An 8,806-nucleotide genomic window follows, 5' to 3' on the forward strand; every position below is an offset into this window, starting at 1 on the left:
TGACTCTTCATGACTCCATTTGAGGTTTTCTTAGTAGAGATACTGGAGTGGTTTTCCATTTCCTTCTCCAGCTCATTTTACAGACAAGGAAACTGAGACAAACAGGGTTAATAACTTGCCCAGGGTCACACAGCTAGAACGTGTCTGAGGCAGGATTTATACTCAGGTCTTCCTGACTCTAGGACCATGGCTCTATCCACTGTGCCGCTTAGCTGCCCTCTCTCTCCTATACATGGCAGCAAAGTATAGGAGGGAAGACACTGGCACTAGGGCCCAAGGCTCAAATCCCAGCTCTGTTATTGAACCCCTTTGCCCTCAGTTCTCTAATTTCTATAATGAGGGAGTTAGATCACAAGTTCTTAACCTGAGGTCCAAAGACCCTGAAGGACTTCCTGGATAGATTTCAGGAGATCTGTTAACTTGGATGGGAAAGAAAAAGGCATCTTCATTTTAACATAATTGGTTTCCTTTATAATCCTATTATTTTATTTTATATATTTACAAACATGATTCTAAGAAGGGGTGCATAGCTTCCCCAGCATGACTTCCAGAAAGGTCTGGGATACTCAAAAGTTTGAGAATTCGTGGATGAGATGATCTTCAAGGTTATTCTAGCTCCAAATTTACATGGCCTAGTGGAACAAATCTTAGTTTTGGAGTTAGAGGGCATGAGTTCAAATCCTCTCTCAGTCACTGTTTGACCTTGGGTGAGTTAGACTCTGGGATTAATTTTAACTTAATTTTAAATTAACTTTGACTTAATCTCTCTAGGCTTCAACTTCCTCTTCTGTAGAATGAAGGGATTGGTCTGAGTGACCTTTGAGATCCCATTCAAGGATAAATCTATAATCCTCCCTAAGCTGTTTCCAGCTGTAGCCTACCTTTTGGCCAAAGATATAAAACAGACGAGAAACCCTCCAAGAAGGCTTTTTGCAGCCATCCCCTTCAGTGCAGGGAAGTCAAACATTTATATTAGCAATTACAGTACAGTAGCTGAGATTTAATGGGACTGTAAGGAGCTGGGTGGAATTTGTCATGTACACTGGGCCTCTGTGGGGCCTCCATCAAAGGGGTTATTGAAACACTCCAACATGGCTCCATGTGGTGTTCATTGTGCTGACTTCAATGGTGCCCTTTGCATCCAAGCCCACGAATGACTCACTTGGTGACCTTGTTCAGCTTTTCCCCTTTTGCAAAAAAGAACCATCTGTGATGTGCCCAGGCTTGTGAGAGAGAGTCTAGGAGATATTACAGAAGTCTAATGAAGGTATCACCTCTACCTTTACAGAGTCTATATCAGTATAGCATTAGGGGTAGTGTAAAGAGTGCTGGAGTTGGAGACAAGAGAGACCTGGTTCAAATCCTGCCTACCTGTGTGATTATCAATAAGGTATTTAATCTCTCAGAGTCTTCATTTCTGCAGGGGAAAGGGAACTGTTCCCAAAGTGACATTGACACACAGGGATGACAGCCATGGGAAGGAGACGTATGCCAATGGGGAACTCCAATAAAGGGCACACCTTCCCGAACTGTTTCCTCCCCAGCTCAGTTTCCTCATTTCCATAATAAGGGAGTTGAACTAGATCAAGAATTCTTAACCTGGGCTACCTTAGTGACACAGACATGTGACAAATCAAACTTATATAGGGATCAGATTTGTCTAGAGTTTTAAACAAATTGCTGATGGCAGCACTCATGGGAAACTGCCCCATCAACCATGGGGCAAAGCAGTGGGATTGTTTAGATAGCTGGAATCAGGGTATTTCCTGAATTATCTAATAAGGAATGAGGAAGGAGGGGGCAAGGAGCCAGGAAATGTAGCTCTAATTGTATTACAGCAAGCAAGTAGCCAGAGAGGGGTAATTCTCTGCCTCCAGGTCAGTTATGCCTTTAGCATCCATACACCCTGGGGACTGAAGCTATATCAATGAAACTAATTTTTACCCACTCAGATTCTTTTTATTTTTAGTGTCTACTTTTTAACTAACTATGTACCTTCTCCATTTTTTTATTTTTATTAATTTATTTTGAGTTCTCAACAATCACCTCCATAAGCTTTTATTTATTTATTTATTTATTTATTAGGCAATTGGGGTTAAGTGGCTTGCCCAGGGTCACACAGCTAGTAAGTGTCTAGCGTTTGGTCTGAGGCCGGATTTAAACTCAGGTCCTCCTGACTTCAGGGCCAGTGCTCTATCCACTGTGCCACCTAGCTGCCCCCATAAGCTTTTGAATTTAAAATTTTTCTCTCCCTCTCTCCCCAAGACAGCATGCAATCTGATATAGGCTTTACATGTAATTCCTATTAAACATATTTTTACATTAGTTATGTTCTAAGGATGAATTAGAACCGATAGGAAGAACCACAAGAAGGAGGAAACAAAACAAAACAGAAGAAAAAAAGAGCAAATAGTATGCTTCAATCTGCATTCAAACTCCATAGTTCTTTTTTTGGGTGTGGATAGCATTTTCCATCATCAGACCTTTGGAGATGTCTTAGATTCTTTCATTGCTTAGAAGGGCTAAGTCTATCAACATCAGTCATCCCACAACGTGGCTGTTACTGTGTACACCATTCTTCTGGCTCTGCTGACTTCACTCAGCATCAGTCTATACAAGTCTTTGCAGGTTTTTCTGAAGTCCGCTTGCTCATCATTTCTTATAGCACAATCCTACTCAGATTATTTATGTAAGGAAGGGTATTGCATATTCTTCCCTTTCCTCCTCAATAAGTATAACATAAGGTCGTGGTGGAGTTTTAAATGTATAAAGAACATAGTCTACACTATGATCTCTCTATGAGGGTGAACCTTTTTGATCGGGCCAAGAAGAGAACATCTGATTGGCTAACCAAGCAGCCTAATATGCCTTTGGGTACTGCAAGTAGCAGGAGGAATTTTAATAGTCAGCCAGTCAACTGGTGGACCAGTCTAGTAGTAGAAGACTCCAAATTCAGACACTGAAGATTCCATTTCCAGATTTGGAATCAAACCCCTGAGATGGAATTGCTCTTGAGGGAAAGAGAGAGTTTCACTTTTCCCCATCCCACCCCACCCCAATACTGACCATATCATTGGAGAATCTAGACCAGTAAGAGACAAGACATCCAGACGGGAGCAGGGAGACCCACAAAGACTATTGGATGTAGAAAGACCGTCACCCACAAAAGGAGGCAGCTTCATGGAGCCTGACCCGTTGTGTCAGAGAAGAAAACCCACCATGAGCTGGGGAAAGGAGTTCTTTTGCCATACATGTATCCTCCACATGTGTCTTGCCTCATCATCATTGTATCCTAAAATTATGCCAACTCTTCCCACGGACTTGTGTGTAGTTGTGGGAGAATATGCCCCAGGCTTTTTTAGGAGCAGAGGGGCAATGTTTTGGGGGGGTTTTGTATCAAATTTCTTTTATTCTTTACAGTTTCTCAATCATCTTGATTCAGTCATTAGTGCTGCTTCCATTTGAAGGAGCATCCTTCTGTAAGTTTTGCCTTTCCTCCAGTAGGCTGACATAGCACAGTGGAGCATCCCGCACAGAGACCCAGTTTGTGCGTGGCTGAAGACAGTGGTGATTTCATAGCACCCCGGACACTTCACGTCCATGAAATACGAGTTCAGACTGCACCAGCCGCTTCTTCTTGTGTTTCCGCTTCTCCTCCTTGGGAGAGGGGTGCAGGAGGTCTTTCATGAGAGGCATGTTGGCGCAGGGAGATCTTCAGCGTCGGAAAAGTGGGGCAATATTTTTGTACCCATTATTCTTATTAAACCATTTTAGTAAATACCATTTCTAAAAGCTAATTAAGTTTACTGGCTAATTAAGTCTCCTGGCTGATAGGAAACACACCAGTATGAACCACCATACTAGAAACATGGCCCCTCAGGATTACTCCAAGAACTCCAAGAGTGATAATAGCATTCACCCTCTGGGGACCTAACCTACCAATATGAGGGAAAGTTAGGGGAGTAATCCCAGAGGAGGTGCTATACTTATTTATACCCTAGGGCCCACCTCACAAGGTTGTTGAGGGGATTCGATGAGATAATATCCATTTGGTGTTTGGACAAACCTTAAGGATTCTATGTGACCCTTTGACTTCTGGGATGAAATCTGCCAAATTTTGCCATAGAGACATCAGATTGCAGAGAGTGGCTAATAAAAAGCTTTCCAAGAATTCGTGGGTTGGTGGACGTTTTTGAATGTGGTGTTAAGACTTCTGGTTAGGGGAAGCTCTCAGAGGAAAAGCAATGGGCAGGGTTGAGTGTGTGCATCTGATCTCTATTGCCTATTCCTCTGCCCACTTTCTTCCAAGACTTTGGTGGGCTGTTATTACAGGATGCCAGTGATTGGAACTAAAAGGACAGAGCCTAAAAGAGAGCCAGAATGTTAGTGAACCATGAACTGTGAACTATGAACTGCCAGGAATGTGTGGGCTCTAAGTCGATTCTCTCTGCCCAGTAGGGGAGATAGCTCAAAACTCTCTAAGTCTCAGTTGGGATGCTGTCAGCCCCACTTTTCTTCCTGCTCAGTCAAGGGAGAAAGAGAAGAAACCAAGACAGAGAAATGTCTCTTTGGTTACTTACTGGAAGCAGACAATGCTTGGTTTTTAATTTCTTGACTATACTACTTTGAATTCTTATATACAACTACATGTATGATAAATGCCAGGGAGCTGGATAGAGATTTGGGAAGAGATATTTGGCGCCTTTAAAAGAGACAAGAAATGCTATCTTCTCTTCTCTTTCCTTTTCTCTTTTCTCTTTCTTTCTCACTTCTCTGCTCTTTTCTCTTCTCTCTCTTCTTTTCTTAGCATGAGCCAAAGTAAATGTGCAGGCTTTGAGACAGAGCCCCTGCAGATTTCCCATAAGCAGGAGAGTGCGCCATCTTCTATCCCTAGACTAACACAAGCAAACTCAGGAGAATGAGCCTCAGATGTCATGAAGCTTGGGGAATACTCAGAGGTTGAAGGCTACTCACAGCTTTGCTCCAGTTTCTGAGGCTTTCTGCTACCATTTAAACCTGGGGAAGTTTGGTCTCAACTTACAGAGGCTGCTCATTCACTTCTGAGATTTCTCCCACACCTACACTCAGTTTTGGTGTCATTTACACAAGCCAGGAGGCAGCCAGGTAGCACAGGGGATAGAGTGTTAGGTCTGAAGTCAGGAAGATCTGAGTTCAAATCCACTCTCAGACACTTAGTAGCTGTGTGACCCTGAGCAAGTCACACAGTTTGCCTCAGTTTCCTCATCTGTGAAATGAGCTGGAGAAAGAAACAGCAAACCACTCCAGTATCTTTGCCAAGAAAACCTTAAATGGGGTCACGAAGAGTCAGACATGATTGAAATGATTCAACAACAACAACATATAAGCTCTCCCTATCCAGACAACCCCACCCTAGCCATTGCTGCACATTGAGTCAGGTTGCCCTAGTGTGCCCCATTCTGTTATGCCCAGGGTGCCCCTCCCTCTAATGCTACAAGTGGGGAGAGCCAATTCACATTCTAGTTGACACACACTCCTACATGTGTAAATGTCAACTCTTTTTATTAGCATCTTCTTGCAGAGATGTGATTGACTCACCGAGTAGGAAAGAATCAAGTATTGAATTATGTCATTCTGATTATGGTCTGTAGGACTTCCTATAGAATGTGAGTTCCTGGAGGGCAGGGACTGTTTGCCTTCATATCCCCAGCACCTAATACATGCTGGATGAAATGAATTGAATTGACTTGGTACAGTGCAATGATTTAAAGTCAGAGGACTCGGGTTCAAATCTCACTTTTACCACTTAATACTTGAGTAAACTTCCTTTCTCTGGTCCTTAGTTTATACATTTTCAACTGTATGAGGAGGGGGTTGGCCTGGATGCCTTTGGGGTCCCTTCTGGTAGGATGCAAACTTCTTGAATCCAAGGACTGTCACATGTAGTTGTATCCCAAAGATCTAGCACAGGGCATGGCATTTAAAACGTTTGTTAGTTGACTGATTGATTTTAGCTCTCTACCTATGATCCTATGAATCAAATGGGAGCTCTGGGAAACTGAAAGTGGACCAAGGAAAGCTGAATTTAAATCTCACCATAAAGCAGGGATTCTAAAATGGGGTCTGTGCACTTTATTTAAATAGAATTTATTTCTTTTGTAGCTCTATGTATTTATCCTATTCATTTAAAAAGATTATTCTGAGAAGGGGTCTCTAGGCTTCGCCAGACTACCAAAAGGGTTTGGGACCCAAAAAAGATTAAGAACTGCTGCCCAAAAGGATCAGTAGAAGCTGGATAGGACAAAAATAGGGAAGGCAGAGGGCATTCCATGTGGATTAATAAAATATTCAATTCATTCAACAAACATTTATTAAGTACCTGCTGCATACAAGGTGCTATGCTCAGCACCAAGAAGATTAAAAATAACAACAAAAAAATGAAACAGTGCCTGCCTTCTGGGAGCTTATAATCTACTGTTAAGTTTACATTCTGACACAATGAAAGTAGTGTGTGTGGGGGGAGGGTTCATCCTGAAAGTTTCCAGTTTCTTCCAATTAAAAGAAATTCTGGTCTAAATCAACAAAAAAGGACACTGAGAGTAGTATTTTAGGAAAATTATTCTGGCTGTGGTGTAGCATATAGAGTGGAGGGACAAGGTTAGAAGCAGCAAAATTTATTAGGAGGCTTTTAATGGCATAAATTGCCTAGGATGGGGGCTCTGGGGATGGATAGGAAAGGGCAAATCTGGCAGACCTTTTTTGAAAGGAGATCAATAATAGAATTTGGCATGAGATTGGAGTAAGGGGATGAGTTCACCTGCTCAAGCCTTGAAAATTGGGAGAATGGTGGTGCCATTGACAGAAAGAAAAGCTTGGAATGGTTCCAAGTCACCTAGGAAAGGAGTTCCCAATGGCACACCCATAGGGTTTTGTACTTGGAACTGTGTTGGTCAACACTGGATAAAGGCAAATGACACTGGTGTCAAATCTGCAGATGACACACAGCTAGGAGAGATAGATAGCACGGTAGAGGTCTGAGTGAGAATTTAAAGAAAAAAAATCCCTTTCTAGACTAGAACACTGGGCCAAATAAAATAAAATTAATTCTAACAGGTAAGGATAAATGTAAAGTCTTATACTGGGTTAAAAAAATTGAATTCACAAGTATGAGATGGTGGAGATATGATTAGATAGCACTTTATCTGAATAAGATCTTGAGGGCTGAGTGGACTATAAGCTCAATATGGAGCAATAGTATGACATGGCACCCAGAAAAGCTAAGACCATCTTAGATATTAAGAGAGAAGCATGTTGTCCAGATCTATGGAGGTAATGATCCCTCTTTACACTGCCCTGATCAAACCATATTTGGAGTATTGTGTTTCATTCTTGGCAAAATATTTAGGAAGAACATTAGTTGCAGAAGACCTAGAAGAAGGCAACCAGGACGGTGAAGGGCTCAAAGTCCTTGCTGTATGAGGATCAACTGAAGGGACTGCAGATGTTTAGTCTGAAGAAGGACATACACATTGGCTCTCTCAAGTGTTTGAAGAGCCAATACGTGAGAGAAGGATTAAATTTGGTCTGCCTGACCCACGAGACAAGAACCAGGTGCAGTGGTTGAAAATTATTAAGGAAAAAAAAATTATAAAGAGGTAAATTTAGCCTTGATCTAAGGAAATACTTCCTAACAATGGAGGGACCAGTGGAAGTCTTCAAGGAAAGGCCAAATGTCCACTTTGCAGGTGTGTTGTAGAGAGTTTTCTTGTTAAGGTAGGGTGTATATTAGGTGGCTTGGGAGTTTATTTTTAATGGTAAGGTTTTGTAAGTAATCCAAAAGTGGAATAAGTTTTCCTTGGGACTCACTTAAGGTCTTCAAGCAAACAGATGTAATTGGGGAAGCCTCTTTACAGGGGAAGGTGAGTTCAGTTTTAAAGATATTGAGTTTGAAGTGACAGACAGATATCTAGAAATGTCTAGTAGGCAGATGGAAACATGGACCTGGACTAGAGATAAGAGGTCAGGGTTTAGGAGTGATCTATATAAAGACGATAGTCAAAGTCCAAGCGTATGGTCTTGTACAAGAACTTAGCAAAAGAAGAATAAATGACCAAGCACAGAAACTTGTTGAAGACCAAATGTTGGGGGGGAGGGGGAAAGAAAAAGAAAAGAAGCTCATAAAAAAGAAAGAGAAATTTATTTTGGATTTATTTATTTGGTGTTTATTAGCAATATTTAAAATTATAAGTTTTAAATAATAAATTCATTAGTTTTCTGAGTATGTAATTAAAAATTAGAAAACATCCAAAGTAAGTAGAAAAGAGGAAAATTTGAATGTTAGAGAAGAAATAGATAAATTAGAAGACAAAAACTGTAGAATTAATAAACAAAGCTAAAAGCTGGTTCTTTGAAAATACTAGCAAAGTCAATAAACCCTTAGTTAACCTGATTAAAAGGAAGAAAATCAAATTATCAAAATAGAAATAATCAAAAAGGTGAAATCACAACAGATGGAGAATAAATCAAAGACGTATTAGAGCCTGCTATGCACAATTATATGTTAGCAAAACTGATGCTTTAAAAGAAATGGAGGAATGTCTGCAAAAGTAAAAATAACCCCAAGTCAGCAGGACATGAATAGATATTTTAAACAATACAAGTTTTGGGAAAAGACATTGAGCTAGTTATAAAAGAACCAACAAATCAAGAAGTATCTTGTCCATATGGTTGTATGCATGAATTCTCAGGTGAATTCTATCAAACTTTTAAAGAAAAAATTAGTACCTTTACTATGCAAATTATTCTCAAAAAATGAGAAAGAATATAT

At 40.7% G+C, this 8,806-nt stretch overlaps 1 pseudogene; it reads right to left on the reverse strand.

The window, feature by feature from the left end:
- Window positions 1-3,445: 3,445 nt before the first annotated feature.
- Window positions 3,446-3,772, reverse strand: LOC110196861 (small ribosomal subunit protein eS27 pseudogene; annotated as a pseudogene).
- Window positions 3,773-8,806: the final 5,034 nt, after the last annotated feature.

This window comes from Phascolarctos cinereus, unplaced genomic scaffold (genome assembly GCF_003287225.1).
Source record: "Phascolarctos cinereus isolate Bilbo 61053 unplaced genomic scaffold, phaCin_HiC Scaffold_4;HRSCAF=312, whole genome shotgun sequence".
NCBI lineage: Eukaryota > Metazoa > Chordata > Mammalia > Diprotodontia > Phascolarctidae > Phascolarctos > Phascolarctos cinereus.